Here is a 17,567-nt window from a genome sequence, read left to right as displayed (position 1 = left end):
GTAATGGCAGATTATTCATGTAGAATTTACTTCCTGGAATTCATCTACCCTTAGCTCAGGCATGCAGACAAGAAGACGTACTTAGTGAGGGGGGAAAAAAAGTATTTGATCCCCTGCTGATTTTGTACGTTTGCCCATTATAATTTTAATGGTAAGTTTATTTTAACAGTGAGAGACAGAATAACAAAAAAATCCAGAAAAACACATTTCAAAAAAGTTATAGATTGATTTGCATTTTAATGAGTGAAATAAGAACTTGACCCCTTTGCAAAACAGGACTTAATACTTGGTGGCAAAACCCTTGTTGGCAATCACAGAGGTCAGATGTTTCTTGTAGTTGGGCACCAGGTTTGCACACATCTCAGGAGGGATTTTTGTCCCACTACTATTTGCAGATCCTCTCCAAGTCATTAAGGTTTTGAGGCTTTTGATACTCTTCGGCTCCCTCCACCTATTTTCTTTAAGGTCTGGAGACTGGCTAAGCCACTCCAGGACCTTAATGTGCTTCTTCTTGAGCCACATAATGTTTCAACCTCCATGTTTGACAAAGAAAAAGCATTGGGATGTATGACATCATTTTGGTTTAGGCCAGAAACCAGGAAGCAAATGAAGAAGAGTTTAGTTCCTCTTTAAAGCATATCTAAACCAAAAAACTAAATATTTTGCAGCATGCAAGTCCTTATATGTAGTGGTTGCATTCGTTTTTTCTTTTTTTTCCGTGATTTTTTTTACCTGATAGTCCTTTGTCTACCATACTTCCTGTCCCTTCATATCTAAACTTATTCTCCATTCTAAGCAGGCAGCCATAGTGGTCACAAAGGTTGGACCTTAAGTACACCCACCTTAAGCAAGCCATTGATTATGCAGTTTTGCACGAGTCAAAATAAAAGAAGAAACCCATTAGTTACTATGGGCAACATACACCAAGTGTATAAGGGGTGTAGAAATGTCTACCTCTACCAAAGACAGTAAGAAAGGGGGGGGGGGGGGGAGAATGTAAGGCCGTCCATAGATCAAAATCGGTCAAATTTAATTTAGATCTGCCTGTGGCTGACCTTACATTCTCTCCCCCCCCCCCCCTTTGTACTGTTTTTTTGGTAGAGGCAGACAATTCTACACCCCTTATATACTTTTGGTGTAATAGTAATGTAATGGATTGCTTCTTTCATTTTCCAACACACATTAGATTTACTAGTAAGTAATGTAGGTAAAACTGTGGTTCACGTAAAAACATCTTGGATTTTTCAAGTGTTTTGAGCAGGAAGCACATAATTTCTTTCCTGTTCAGTGAATATAGTCATATCTGTGAGGAAATCTGTTCTCCGTGCTTCATTTATGGTTACCAGTATATGTTTCTTCAATCTAAACACAAACTGCTGGTCTAAAGAGAAAATCTGACAAATATATGCAATAAAAAATTAAATATAATGATTTTGGTATACACTAAAGTCTGTGTCTATGGCAAAGTGAATCTGCATGGGAGTAGTTTTATAATTATCAATCAGCTGCTGCATCTGCAGGGCTCTAATGAAGAAACTTGCAGGGTCTGCAGCCCTTTATATGTGATCCCCTTTAATGCCACGTACACACGATCGGAAATTCTCGTCGGAAAAAGCTCTGATGGTTTTCCCATCGGAGTTCCGACGGAATTTCGCACAAACTGCCTTGCCTACACACGGGCACACCAAATTCCGACAGTCAATAACACTGCAACATACAATACGTTCAACAGCACTATAAAAGGGAATTTTAATGCTTCTGAGCATGCATCGAATTGTTTACGAATTGTTTAATTTTGCGTGTCGGAATTGCATACACACCATCGGAAAATCCAAGGCTCTCAATCTAAAGTCCATCGGAAATGTCGACAGAAAAAGACTGATGGGCATACACATGGTCGGAAAATCTGATGAAAAGCTCCCATCGGACTGTTTCCATCGGAAATTCCAGTCGTGTGTACGCGGCATTAGAGTATCTCACCAAAAAATAAAATTTTTTGCTGCAGGGGATGCCTGAAATCTAACTTGTATCTTAGTGCAGACTTCTGGGAAAATCAGTAAGCCAATCACACAAGCAGAATATTACATATCTAGGGGGCGTTCTGTACACCATCTGTTTACAGAACGACTCCAGGTAGTCATATTGCATTGCATTTTACAGAAAATCACAGCAACTGCAGATTGAAAAGGAAAGGTAATTTTTAATAACACTCAATTACAATATGACTTGTGTAGCAAATGTATATGCTATATTAGTTACTCTTTAAAGTGTAAGTTCATCTTTCTATACTTTTTTTCTTCTTAATTCCAGCTCCCCTATGTACCAATATAGCATTTATGTACTTTTTTCGCAAAAATATCAAAGCTTTCCATTAAATCTACAGTCACTTTGTGTCTTAATCCACGTTTCCAGACATTTCCATTAGTAATGTCTTCTTCCTGATCAGACTTTAGGCCATGACAAAGGAAGGAGTTGACCAGCTGATCTCATTAGCACACACCCTGCATCATCTACCCACCCATTGCCAGGTCCATTTTTTTCAAATTAATAGCAATAAATCAGTGAGGATCGCCCCTCTCACTAAATACACAATATACAATCAGATTGCATAGTGTATGGCCATGTTTATACACCTAAAATTACTAGTTGCTAATGATTACTGATGGAAATGTCTGGAAACGTGGATTAGGACAAGAAAAGTAAGTGACTGTAGATTTAATGGAAAGCTTTGATATTGTTGCAAAAAAAGTACATGCTATACTAGTACATGAATGCTATATTGGTGCATAGGAGAGCTGGAATTTGGAAAAAAAAGTGTACAAAGGTGACCTTACCCTTTAAAGGGTAACTCCACTTTCGTGGCAAACAAAATTAGCAAAAATGTACGATATTGCAGCTTAGCAATTCTTAGATGTGGTGGCTGCATTAGTCTTCCTTTTTATTTATTTTCAATTGGTGATCTGTCCACTGTCAGTTATTTTTAAACTTCCTTTAACCGTTTGCCGACCATATTACTCACAGCGGGCAAGTCCGCAAGTCAACTCTACTGCGCTGGATCACATACCTAGTATGTGATCCAGCACTTCTGGGTTGGGGGCATGCAGGCACACCGCTGGCGGCCTGCACCCACTGTCATTATACACAGTGGGAGCTGATCGCCGGGTACCGTGGACTCAATGTCTGCCACTATCTGCCCATCGTTCATTACACAGACAGAACGGCAGTCTACCTATGCAAACAAGACAGACTGCCGTTCTGTCATTAGGGAAGGCACGGATCCTGTGTTTCAGCAAAACAGGGACACGAATCAATGCCTTCCCTTAGTGAAAGCAACTCACCCACTGTACACAAGCACTGGCTAGGAACACATTTAATCCTTTGATTGCCCCTGATGTTAACCCCTTCCCAGACAGTGTCATTAGTACAGTGACAGTGCATTTTTTTTGTCAATTAAAAAAATCAATATATGCTTATTGTTATTTTTAACCAAAAATGTGTAGCAGAATACATATTGAGGTAAATTGAAAACATTTGATTTAAAACTTTTTTTTAATTATTATTGGATGTGTTTTATAGCAGAACGTAAAAAATTTTTTTTGTTTATAGCGCAAAAAATAAAAACCACAGAGGCAGTGGTACTAGTAAAAAGGCTTGATTTAAATCAACTCAACACACCCCCTGCACCCAGGAACAGTGCTGCAGCTGTTAATCATAGATTGATCCCTCACCTCACCTTTTTTCGATTGGTGTCAGAAAAACCTGTCATAATGGACTTATGCTGATAGCAGAGAGAAATGACACTTGGAGAGAGGTAAGTAAAAACTTTAGGAATATGCGCTTTGTTCGGATTTCATATCTGAAGTCCACTTTTAAAGGAATAAAGTGGTGTCTTCTCTCAGCAGCAGCAGAATGATGAGATAATCCTTCTGCTTACTCTGATCTCTCCTTCTTTCAGCATGTCCCTTGTCAACACAGTCCATAGGCAAGTCCTGCCAATCCCTTTTGCACCGTAACTTGAAACATAACCTCCTACGCTTTGGTGTGGTGCTTAGGGGTAAGATGGACTCTTCTCTCAGCTTTGACCTTACAAGTATAGAGCACAGGCGTCTTGCTGCCCTCTTAGGACTGTCGGTATCCTTGCACAAACTACAAAACAGAGGGCACACCGACCTAGTGCATATTCATAACAAAATCTATATTAAAAAAGTAAAATAAGTGGGTACTCACAAACAAATGTTTGATACAAGCATGTCTAAAGACATAGACAAGACCACCTCCAATACACCATACTCAGCTGCTGGCATGGGAAGACCTCTAAACGTCCATGGGTGGTTGACGTGTTTTGAGGGCTAGGCCCTCTTCCTCAGTGCAAGAGGTTAGACGTGCTTGTGTCAAATGCAGGTTTGTGAGTACCCACTTGTTTTACTTGAATAAAGATATTGTTATAATAATGCCTCTGCTTTGTTGTTTTGTAGTTTGTGCAAGGAATCCCTTTTGGAGTCTGAGCTCTGTTGTACAGGGGCAGGCAAAAAGCCAATTCCAAGTCAAATTCAGGTGTTTTCATTGGTTGCATTAAAAAAAAAAAAAAACGTTTTTATATATTTATATATATATATATATATATATATACACATACATACATACATACATACATACATACATACATACATACATACATACATACATACATACATACATACATACATACATACATACATACATACATACATAATTTTTTTTTTTTTTTTTATGAATACAGAGCTATGCAAATCTATGTATTTATATCTGCTTGGAGTTACTGTAAAGCCTCATACACACGATAGGACTTTGTACAAACTTTCCCTTGGATTTTTGTACAAAGGGCGTCGGCCCTGAACTTGTATTGCATACACACAGCAGGACTTTTTCAGCCAACTTTCACCAAATCACGTGGTTTTTCGGCTCTTTACCGCCACCTTTGGTCAACTTCTGTATTGTTGTCTGATCTTTTGCATTGGTTCTGAGCATGCCCGTTTGTACTTTGTACAAAAGTCCTATGGTTTTCTGTACACACGATCAGACTTTGCTCCATCGGACTTTTGTTGCCAGAAAGTTTGTCCGTTCGCACAGCCAACAAAAGTCAGATGAAAACCAAAAAAGTTTGTCCGATGGAGCGTACACACGGTCGGACGTTGCTCCAAAACAGCTAATTTGCATGTTTGTTGTCAAAAAGTCTGATCGTGTGTATGGGCCTTAAGAAATCTTAAGATTGGACCTCATATTATATGGTTTTGGTAAATCTGAAGACAGAAATCTGCAGAAAATCAAATTGTGTGTATGAGGTCTAAGGCTCGGGTCACACTGGAACCGGCTGCGGAACGCACAGGAGAGCTGTGCATCCATGTTCCCCGTTTCAAGGACGAATCAGGGCCAAATCTATGCCTGAATTCAGCCCTGAAACGGATCTAAAGACGCACAGCGTTCCTGTGCAGTGCCCTCCGCAGCCTCAACAGAGAAAGGTGAACTGGCTCCATAGGGAGCCGGTCACATTCACCTGCTATGCCAATTGGAATGCGGTTAAACCCACATTCACAGGTGTGAACCCGGCCTTACACTGCATCCTAAATGCATTTGTGTTTTTATTTTTGACAGCTAAACAGCCTTTTGCAATGGGAATATTGTACCACAATTGCGAGCCTAGCGCTTGCGGTCCCATCCTTTTGAAAGGCCCGTGTTTAGCAGTGGAGATCCCTGCTGAACATGACATGGGGGGGATCATTTTTTGCTACTTCATGTGTACACCCCCTTCTGCCTTTACAAGTGAAGCAAGGAGAGGGAGTTAAAAATGTGGCTCAACTGCCTATTTGCACCGCCCCCAAAACCACAATCCTTATATGAGACTGCAGCACACTGCATGATTTAAATAAAGACCATTATAATTGGAACTTTCCTTATAACTTGGGGTATGTGTCCTAGATTGTATTATTGATTACATCTTTTTGCTATTAAAGTGAATTGATTTTATTTTTTATTTCTCTAAGAGCGCACGCCAAGACGGATCTATGTGACCGCTGTGTCCCCTGGGAGTTGCAGGCCTCTGTCTAGTGACGGGGACATTTCCCAAGGTCAGTAGGCTCGTGCCGCTTCCGCCCCCTTTCCATGGAATATTAACAGAAACCTTCACAAGGGAGGGGTAGGGGGCTGCATGCTGCGAGTATTAGAATGAGGATGTGTGAATGAATGCCTGCCAAGCTCTCGCACAGCAGAGACAACCAGTAAATTATAGCATATGTGAATGAGCACTCTGTGGGGGGGGATTGAGGGGGTGAGTATGAACAGATGTATGGAGGATATGATTCTCTTTCACACTCTATAAGATGCAGTTCTGCACTGACCGCGGACGTATTCGTAGAAAGCCGTAGCTTAGACCTATGAGATAATCGTGACTCAGCCTTTCCGGGAAACAGGTGTGCGACTTATGGCGCCTTCGTGTAGCAGAGCTTACGCTCGCAGGGAAGTCGTATTTTTGCCTTAGTCTTGTGACCTTTGCCTCGTTTGCAACCGCCCTCCTTATCATAATTGTGCAATGAGGAAATAAAAAATGTATTTCACAGCCCATAGAGCTTGAGGATTTTTTTTTTTTTTTTTGATTGGTTGAACTAGACTGACTTGCATTTATTTTCAACCAGACAGACTTGGAGGGTTATTTACTAAAGGCAAATCCACTTTGAAAGTGCAGTTGCTGTAGATCTGAGGGGGACATGCAGGAAAAATAAAAAACAGCTTGCACATGATTGGATGATAAAATCAGCAGAGCTTCCACTCATCTCAGATCTACAGTGACTGAACCTCCAAGTGCACTTGTAACGCAAAGTGGATTTGCCTTTAGTAAATCAACCCCAATGTAACTTCGCTTAGTATTGACGTGGGACGTGATACTCAAAGACTTATACAAAGCATCCGAAACCTGATACCCTGAAAAGAGCATGTTTGCTTTATTGAATCCTATTTGCAATGTGCTGCGTTTTGCTGTGACATTCATACAGGTATGTAAAAGATAAATCAACTACAAATACGTGATTATGTTAACAAAACATGAAAAAAAAAAAAAATGTAAAACGTGTGTTTTATTTCCTGTATTTGAATCCCTTTTTCGTAGAAAAAAACAAAACAAAAACACATTTTATTGGAAAGCTAGTTACGTATCACTTTTAAAGCATGCTTCCCCCATAAGTTAAAATTTAACGTCCCACTTCTTGACTTACCATTGCCGAAATTGTAACATTCTCCCTCTTCTGGGAAGCCCATGCCTTGTTGGTGATCCGAGGGTTCACTGTTTGGCGCAGGAGGCCAATCGTCCTGGTAAATAGTGCCATGGCTGTAGTCTCAGCAATTGTCAGCTGCTGCTCTCTCTGCCTGTGTCAGGTGTAAAGTCCACTATCCTTCGACAAGGGAGGGGTTTCCTCTCCCAGCCTCCTATTGGTGATCTGTACGCCGGTACTGTAATGGTTAAAATGAAACGTTCAGATAAGCACGTACATTGATCTATATATACAGACTAGGGCGGGGATAAAGAAAAGGGTGGGGATCTCAATCAGCCCTTTAAATATGTGTCACCTCCTATAATGTCATTAGTACATACAGTAGAGGGAAACTTTCTGTCCTCACCCCATTCATCTGCTGATATTTAGGGGGATTTCTTCTGATCTGGCACTAGAAGTTTTGTTCTTCTTCTGCAGGTTCCCTTGCTGTGCAGTGTGTGCGGTGCTGGCGTAGTGTGACAGCTGTGACAGTCCATCAACCTGTCACTCAACCTCCCACAGCATTTCTTTGACTTTTTCTTCTTTCTGTATTATCTTGTTGCATTTTGTCACGTACTTTTTTTTTTCTGTTCCTGTTCTTGTCTCCTGTCTCGTTGTCATTGTGGTTTCTTCCTTATTCTGAACTTCATGTGCCTGGGCTTGCTCGATCCCTCCCCCTCATACCAGCACTTAGAGGGCTCTGGTTCTTGCCACGCTTTGTTGATAGGAGCTTCCTCTCCAGCAGCAATCTGTTAGGTTGCGCTAGATGCTTTTTCAGCCTGAAAATGCTTCAGAAGCAGCCTGTAGGAAGTATGATCATAGTAATTATTATCACGCATGCTACAATCTGGTCATTTGTTTCAATTGGCAAATCAGTCAATCTTTCATTTGTTTTTATTTAGTCAGAAAAATATTAAGTATTGCATATGAATATTTCTTATTTACCACAACGTGCTCAAATGTGCTCTTCATCACTTCTGCTGAGTTGCTTTAGTGCTATGCAGTGAATAGCCCAGGCAGTTTGATCTCTCTTTGCTCATTGTCTTTATGCAATGCATACTATAATAGCTCAATGAATCAGAGAACATGTCCATGTTTTCTCTTGCTAGCTTATGCTTGTATTTGATTTGTCAGAAGCTGGCCATATACTGGCCATAAAGTGTGAATGGACAAATCTCCCACTGCGGCCTTTTGTATTTTGTCAACCGCCCCTGCTGGCTGTCAAAATACCTTAAGCCCTCGTTCAAATTGGGCCGATTTGGCATGCGATTTGACACGTCAAATCGCTCACCAAATCGGCGGCTATTGCCAGCAATGGCACCTTCTGAATCGGTGCAGTGCCAACTATGCTGCGCCGGTGTAGTGTCATATTTTGCTGCCTATCACAGGATGCTGCGGAAGTGACGTTGCCGCCAGAAATTGCGTACTGCGCATGCGCGATGCGTTCCAAACACTCGCACCGTGCGTTCCAACATAGTTTCGGCAATACAGTTCAGCGAAACCATCACATAATGTTACGGAAGTGATGTTACACACAACACAAACACTGGGCCGAGCGTCACAACACTAATACTTCCCTTGTTACCTAGTATCATTTTTTACTAACCATGCTGAGCTACGTGCCGTGTTAGGTTCTGCATTGCTGGGACTTGTAGTGCCTATCCTGAGCTACATGCTTCAATGTTCAGTGTTCTCAATGATCAATGTCCTCATCCTTATCCCCGTGCTTCAATGTTCAGTGCCTCATCCTTATCCCCGAGCTTCAATGTTCAGTGTCCTCATCCCTATCCCTGTGCTTCAATGTTCAGTGTCCTCATCCTTATCTCTGTGCTTCAATGTTCAGTGTCCTCATCCCTATCCCTGTGCTTCAATGTTCAGTGTCCTCATCCTTATCTCTGTGCTTCAATGTTCAGTGTCCTCATCCTTATCTCTGTGCTTCAATGTTCAGTGTCCTCATCCTTATCTCTGTGCTTCAATGTTCAGTGTCCTCATCCTTATCCCCGAGCTTCAATGTTCAGTGTCCTCATCCCTATCCCTGTGCTTCAATGTTCGGTGTCCTTATCCTTATCTCTGTGCTTCAATGATCAGTGTCCTCATCTTTATCCCCGAGCTTCAATGTTCAGTGTCCTCATCCTTATCCCCGTGCTTTAATGTTCAGTGCCTCATCCTTATCCCCGAGCTTCAATGTTCAGTGTCCTCATCCTTATCCCCGTGCTTCAATGTTCAGTGCCTCATCCTTATCCCCGTGCTTCAATGTTCAGTGCCTCATCCTTATCCCCGTGCTTCAATGTTCAGTGCCTCATCCTTATCCCCGAGCTTCAATGTTCAGTGTCCTCATCCCTATCCCTGTGCTTCAATGTTCAGTGTCCTCATCCTTATCTCTGTGCTTCAATGTTCAGTGTCCTCATCCCTATCCCTGTGCTTCAATGTTCAGTGTCCTCATCCTTATCTCTGTGCTTCAATGTTCAGTGTCCTCATCCTTATCTCTGTGCTTCAATGTTCAGTGTCCTCATCCTTATCCCCGAGCTTCAATGTTCAGTGTCCTCATCCCTATCCCTGTGCTTCAATGTTCGGTGTCCTTATCCTTATCTCTGTGCTTCAATGATCAGTGTCCTCATCTTTATCCCCGAGCTTCAATGTTCAGTGTCCTCATCCTTATCCCCGTGCTTTAATGTTCAGTGCCTCATCCTTATCCCCGAGCTTCAATGTTCAGTGTCCTCATCCTTATCCCCGTGCTTCAATGTTCAGTGCCTCATCCTTATCCCCGTGCTTCAATGTTCAGTGCCTCATCCTTATCCCCGTGCTTCAATGTTCAGTGCCTCATCCTTATCCCCGAGCTTCAATGTTCAGTGTCCTCATCCCTATCCCTGTGCTTCAATGTTCAGTGTCCTCATCCTTATCTCTGTGCTTCAATGTTCAGTGTCCTCATCCCTATCCCTGTGCTTCAATGTTCAGTGTCCTCATCCTTATCTCTGTGCTTCAATGTTCAGTGTCCTCATCCTTATCTCTGTGCTTCAATGTTCAGTGTCCTCATCCTTATCTCTGTGCTTCAATGTTCAGTGTCCTCATCCTTATCCCGGAGCTTCAATGTTCAGTGTCCTCATCCTTATCTCTGTGCTTCAATGTTCAGTGTCCTCATCCCTATCCCCATGCTTCAATGTTCAGTGTCCTCATCCTTATCCCCGAGCTTCAATGTTCAGTGTCCTCATCCTTATCCCCGAGCCTCAATGTTCAGTGTCCTCATCCTTATCCCCATGCTTCAATGTTCAGTGTCCTCATCGAAGCAGGGGGATAAGGATGAGGACACTGAACATTGAAGCACGGGGATAAGGATGAGGACACTGAACATTAAAGCACGGGGATAAGGATGAGGACACTGAACATTGAAGCAGGGGGATAGGGATGAGGACACTGAACATTGAAGCTCGCGGATAGGGATGAGGACACTGAACATTGAAGCTCGGGGATAAGGATGAGGCACTGAACATTGAAGCACAGGGATAAGGATGAGGACACTGAACATTGAAGCACAGGGATAGGGATGAGGACACTGAACATTGAAGCACAGGGATAGGGATGAGGACACTGAACATTGAAGCACAGGGATAAGGATGAGGACACTGAACATTGAAGCACAGGGATAAGGATGAGGACACTGAACATTGAAGCACGGGGATAAGGATGAGGACACTGAACATTGAAGCTCGCGGATAGGGATGAGGACACTGAACATTGAAGCTCGGGAATAAGGATGAGGCACTGAACATTGAAGCACGGGGATAAGGATGAGGACACTGAACATTGAAGCAGGGGGATAGGGATGAGGACACTGAACATTGAAGCTCGCGGATAGGGATGGGGACACTGAACATTGAAGCTCGGGGATAAGGATGAGGACACTGAACATTGAAGCTCGGGGATAAGGATGAGGACACTGAACATTGAAGCTCGGGGATAAGGATGAGGCACTGAACATTGAAGCACGGGGATAAGGATGAGGACACTGAACATTGAAGCAGGGGGATATGGATGAGGACACTGAACATTGAAGCATGGGGATAAGGATGAGGACACTGAACATTGAAGCAGGGGGATAGGGATGAGGACACTGAACATTGAAGCTCGCGGATAGGGATGAGGACACTGAACATTGAAGCTCGGGGAAAAGGATGAGGACACTGAACATTGAAGCTCGGGGATAAGGATGAGGCACTGAACATTGAAGCATGGGGATAAGGATGAGGACACTGAACATTGAAGCAGGGGGATATGGATGAGGACACTGAACATTGAAGCACGGGGATAAGGATGAGGACACTGAACATTGAAGCATGTAGCTCAGGATAGGCACTACAAGTCCCAGCAATGCAAAACCTAACACTGCACGTAGCTCAGCATGGTTGGTAAATAATGATACTAGGTAACAAGGGAAGTATTAGTGTTGTAACGCACGGCCCAGTGTTTGTGTTGTGTTTAACATCACTTCCGTAACATTATGTGATGGTTTCGCTGAACTGTATTGCCGAAACTATGTTGGAACGCACGGCGCGAGTGTTTGGAACGCATCGCGCATGCGCAGTACGCAATTTCTGGCGGCAACGTCACTTCCGCAGCATCCTGTGATAGGCAGCAAAATATGACACTACACCGCAACAGTTCTCACAAGTAGTTCCTGTACTACTTTTGGCAACTTCAGGGCGATTTGAATAGACACCTGTGCATGAACCCGCACAGATGTCTGTCAAATCTCCCCCGAAGTCAGACTGCATTGCCAGTTTGAAATCGTGCAAGTTCAGCTGAACTCACACGATTTCTAACCCACATTAGCGTGAACCCAGGCTAAACTGTTACTAAACTCAGGACCCTGCATTCACTATATCTGGTCGCCCACAGTACACAGAACATGGAAACACAATAGTTTTAGTAAATATAAACTGCTAAATACTTTTTCTCATCAGCAGTTAGAGCAGCCTTGTGATTTGTATCAGCGTGTGGTTAAAGCTTGTAGGAGGAGTTTTCATTCTCCTCTGATTGTCCTGTAAGGCTGCAGGACCCCTGACCCTCTATCCGGTCAGTGCTGATTGGCCCTGTGCTGATCACATGCACTGTCCCAAGAAAAAAAAAAAAAAGAAAAAAAAAAACACACCTCTCTAGCAATACACACCACACTGAGCATGTGCAGCTTGTTCCCTAAGGCTCTGTTCTATCAGGAGATAGATTGGAGTCAGTGGAAGAAGAGGAGGATCAGAGAGACAGGATCACACAGCCTTTCTACACAATGCAGAAGATTAACCCCTTAGGTTCCACAGTATAACAAGCATGTTTTACTGTATATCTCCTAATCCTTAGCTCTTTCACCTTAACCTGCCTGGTGGTATTCCCGAGTCTGGCTCAGGGTGGCATTTCAGTACTATGAGCGGTAACCCCGAGCCATACTCGGGATCGCATTGCAGGATACAGGGAGACTTACATACCTTGTCTCCTGGATCCTGCGATGTCCTCCCCGCTGTGTGTGCGAGCTCCTCCGATCGATTCACACAGTGCCCGAGTGCCGCCGAGCTCCGTTCCCTGCAACGTTATGACGCACGGGAGCGGAGATCGGCGCCAAATTCAAAAAAAGTAAAAACACAAAACACATACACATCCCCTTTGCCCCTAGTGGTCTGCCCAGTGCCCTGCATGCACTTTTATATTATAAAAACAGTTTTTTCTGCCTGGAATTTGGAGATTGTCCATAGCAACCAAAAAGTGTCCCTTTATATCAAAAGCGATTTTAGACCAGCTAGAAAACAGCGATAATAAATTAGAATCACTTGCAGAATTGAGCGATAGCGATTTGTGGGGAGATCCGTCATCAAACACTAAATCTAATGACAGCCACAATTATGCAAATTAGCAAATTTCTGTGTTTTTGGATTTGATAACATTATTAAATAATTTTATTATTTGTTATTATTTATAGTTATTTATTATATTATAAACTTTATCATTCCTGGAGTGTCTACTAGACTCTGGTTTGAACAGATTTTAGAGCGTTATTCCTAAGAATTGCAGGCCTACAATATAAAACACCAAATTTCCATGCAAAAAAATTGTACCGCTTTCAGCACCTAAAATCAGAAATAATCATACCGCCTGGGAGGTTAAATAAATACACACACTTTTTTTTGGACTGCTGCCACTCATCCTACCACCACTGATCCCATTCCCCCACCACTGCTGTCACTCATCTTATCCCATCCCATAGTTGCCAACATTGTAAAAAAAAAAATGTAGGGACACTTTTTAGGCTGTAGGTGGAGTCACATTATAATCAGGGGGCGGGGCATGCGTTAATGAGCGTAGTATGTGGGTAAAGAAAATGTGGCCGGAAAATGGGCGTGATTTGCCTTAAATAGTGGGCGTGGCTTAACGGGGTGGTCCTAGAAGGGGTTGTGGTTAGAGTCTGAGATGAATGAGCAATGGAGGGAGAAACAAAGAGGAGTAGGTAGGTCAAGACATCCAAACTGGTGCACTCACTCACAGGGCTGCTGTTAGAAATTATTGGGCCCCCGTACAGCCTATCTCATTGGGCCCCCCACCCCCTGAGGAGGGAAAGAGGGGGGGTCAGACAGAGAAGAGGGGGGGGTCAGACAAAGAAGAGGGGGGATCAGAGAGAGAAGATAGGGGTCAGACAAAGAAGAGGGGGGCCAGACAGAGAAGAGGGGGGGGTCAGACAGAGAAGAGGGGGTCACACAGAGGGGGGTGGCTGACAAGGCAGATGAGAGAGACTGTGAAACAAAAAATGCAGCGCTAAAGTGAAAAACACAATGACATATGGAAAGTGAGTAGATACAAACAATCCGTGCTTAAAGGAAGAGGTCTCACACTTTTTGTGAGAAAAAAATGCTAAAAATATTGCGTGTAGTATACAACACTCAATACAATATACATACAGCTGTATGTCATAAATAATAATTACGTGATGCAGTGAAAATAAAGCTGTATATTACAAAAAAAAATAAAAAATGGACTAATGTCAGTTCAGACTATGAAAAAAGTCCCTCTTATCATATTAGATGGAAGCAATCAATCTTCCCATCCAAATCATAGATCAAGGCGGGGAGGAAACCAACAACAATAGCCTGTTTGTCTGAAGTGGTATTTGAGGATTCAACCTTGTATGGATACAAGATGGATACTCTTACCGGAAATGTTGGACCCACCTGTCCTACGACAGTGGGTCTAAAGTGCTTGTAATCCCAAAGGATTAGGTTCCAGCTTTCGATGGAGTGAATCCTGGTGTATAATCCTCGTGTAGACATCCTTGGTCCTGGATAAAGGTGAGTATTCCCGAAGGTCACCAGCTGATATTCTCCAGACTCCAGGGCAATGTTGTTTTGGGAACCCAGTGTATCTGAACTTTACGTTGTAAATAGGGGCTCATACGGATGGTACATAAAATAAGAAAAAGAAAGCAAAGGGGCTCCGGATGGTGCAGATCAAAAAAAACTGTTGGTTTTATTAAAAATATATGATATACAAAAAATAATAATAAAAAGTGATCACAAAAGAGACTAGTAAAAAGCAATGTGGGGTGCACGTAATGCTGCCCAACGCGTTTCGACACTAACGGTCTTCAACAGGGGAACACTGTGTCCCCCCCACATTGCTGCTCTATAAATGCATTCGTCTAAAGTCGATCCGCCCAAAAAGTGGGCGGGACAGGAAATTGGGATATGTTATATGCTAATATATCCAACAAACACATATGGCTACCCGTCTGCAATCTTATCCCGATTGCAAACCAAAGTTGCATCCATCTTGTATCCATAGAAGGTTGAATCCTCAAATACCACTTCAGACAAACAGGCTATTGTTGTTGGTTTCCTCCCCGCCTTGATCTATGATTTGGATGGGAAGATTGATTGAACTGACATTGGTCAATTTTTTTGTAATATACAGCTTTATTTTCACTGCATCACGTAATTATTATTTATTACATACAGCTGTATGTATATTGTATAGAGTGTTGCATACTACACGCAATATTTTTTGCATTTTTTTCTCACAATAAGTGTGAGACCTCTTCCTTTAAGCACGGATTGGTGGTATGTACTCACTTTCCATATGTCATTGTGTTTTTCACTTTAGCGCTGCATTTTTTGTTTCACATTTATTCTAACTTTGTTTGTTTGAGTGTCAGCTGCTGGTTTGGTTGTAGTAGCGCAGGGTTTCCCCTCTTCACTACAGATGAGAGAGACTGACCTTAGGAGACAGAGACGCACAGCGTGAGCTAGGACTCACTCCGGCAGCATGCAGGGCTGGTGAAATTACTCACAGACACAGTCCAGCCATGCATCCACATGTGACCAGCAACTCCTCCAGGCGAATCACAGCCCCCATGTCCTCCGTCCATCCCGCACATGATCCGCTCGGCCAATCAATCACAGGACACCCACTGCTGCTCATTGCTGAGCTCAATGTTCTGGTCTTCAGGAAAATGGCGGCCGGCGAAGACATTATCTCCGCCGGCCGTGGACCTCTAGGGAAAAAAAAGGGATTTCCCGGGAAAAAAAATAAAAAATAAAAAAATCGGCAAAAAGTTCTAAATCCCGGGAAATTCTGGACTATTGGCAACTATGCCATCTCACCACTACTGATCCCATTCCATTTTTAGGCAGAGGAAGAGCTAAGGTTTTGGAGCAATATGATAAAATAACATAAAATACAAATATTTAGAGGTCTCCAACTAACCTTACAACAGTTGTGGTGCACCCCTCACCATTGCAGCTCCCCTTTTGTTTTATGATAATATGGATTTAGATAAATCTTCGGTTCTGCAAAGACAAACACAATCAGCGCGTGAGAGATTACAGATAAATACATATATAGTTATTTTGCAGCACTTCCTTCTCCTATAGATTAGGGTGACCAGATGTCCCCGGTTTCAGGACACTGTCCCCGGACCAAGTCTGTCCCCGGATTTGACTTCAATAGGAGCTGGGGCAATTTTTAAAGACAGTCAGTGCAGAATAAAAAATAATAAAAAAAAATTTAATTATACACCCCCGCTCCTACTAGCTTAGGGGGTGTATTTTTTTGCATTATCTGTGTCCCTTTCTGATGATGATGTACTGGTCGGAGCGGATGGACTATTTCTTCAGTTTCCGGCACATGCCCATTCAGCTCCGCTCACATGTTCTTCTGCCTTGGCTCAAATCCCGGCCAGCCGCCTGCCTGATTATCTCTACTTGCCTTCCCCGGCAGAGTAATTTTCCTCCGCTCCCCACCCGGTAATAGCCGGGACCCGGAGAGTGAGACCTGAGAGGCTGTGAGGCAGGTGGCGGCGGCATTGACAGGCAGAGAGAGGCAGCTGAGCTCAGCTAGCGATGTCCAGCAGCAGAAACAGAGGGGAAGCAGATCCAATCGTGGGACTGCCAGTGCCTTCAAGGCAGCAGGTACTAAGTAAAAGTTTTTTTAAACAAAACAAATTGTGCCAAATTCATAAAGACTGGAAAAAGGAAAAGCTATGTGTTGCCAATAGTAAGCAATCATATCCCTAATTTTATTTTCTCAGATCCTCTTGAAAATCGAACCGGATTTCAGTCTTTCTTCCAGTTTTTATAAACGTTGACCAGTGAGGTTGGCTTTAGTCCAGTCTAAGCCCTTGTACACAGGGTCGGAGAATCCGTCGGAATGTGTCCTATCGGACCGTGTTGTCGGATAATCCGACTGTGTGTGGTATGCATCGGACTGATTCCGTCGGAATATCCATCGGACCCAATTTTCCAACTTGTTGGAAATATTTCCCGACCAACTGGGCCGATTGGACATACTCCGATCATGTGTAGAGAATTTTGATCGGACCAAGTGCCACGCATGCTCAGATCAAATTCCTACATCAAAGCTATTGGCTACTAGCCTGAATGTAGTCCTATCGTAACAAAATTACGTCATCACGTTCTGAAAGATCGGATTTTTCGACAACTTTGTCCGACCGTGTGTATGCAACAGTTTCGGACAAGATCCGACGGACAAAATCCGACGGATTTGGTTGTCGAAATCTCCGACCGTGTGTACAGGGGCTAAGACCTGGTACCGGCTGAACGAAAAATTAAAAAACAAAACAAAAACTGACGGATCAATGTACTAAACACACGATGTGGGTTATTTACGAAAGGCAAATCCACTTTGCACTACAAGTGCACTTGGAAGTGCAGTCGCTGTAAATCTGAGGGGAAGATCTAAAATGAGGGGAAGTTCTGCTGATTTTATCATCCAATCATGTGCAAGTTAAAATGCTGT

At 43.0% G+C, this 17,567-nt stretch overlaps 1 long non-coding RNA gene across 1 annotated transcript in view; it reads right to left on the bottom strand.

Annotated features, from left to right (window-relative positions):
• Positions 1 to 7,350: 7,350 nt before the first annotated feature.
• Positions 7,351 to 17,567, bottom strand: part of LOC143936668 (uncharacterized) — a 55,501-nt gene continuing 45,284 nt past the window's right edge. Inside the window, exons 2-4 of the long non-coding RNA XR_013263649.1 lie at positions 16,017 to 16,099; positions 7,597 to 8,081; positions 7,351 to 7,479 (exon numbers count right to left, since the gene is read on the bottom strand). This is a non-coding gene — a long non-coding RNA (uncharacterized LOC143936668). The remainder of the gene's footprint in view (positions 7,480 to 7,596; positions 8,082 to 16,016; positions 16,100 to 17,567) is intronic.

Source organism: Lithobates pipiens, unplaced genomic scaffold, assembly GCF_037356315.1.
Source record: "Lithobates pipiens isolate NorthernLeopardFrog02 unplaced genomic scaffold, aLitPip1_a1.2 Scaffold_10, whole genome shotgun sequence".
NCBI classification, from domain to species: domain Eukaryota; kingdom Metazoa; phylum Chordata; class Amphibia; order Anura; family Ranidae; genus Lithobates; species Lithobates pipiens.
The sequence above is the reverse complement of the archived record's forward strand: the minus strand, read 5'-3'. Positions and strand labels throughout refer to the sequence as shown.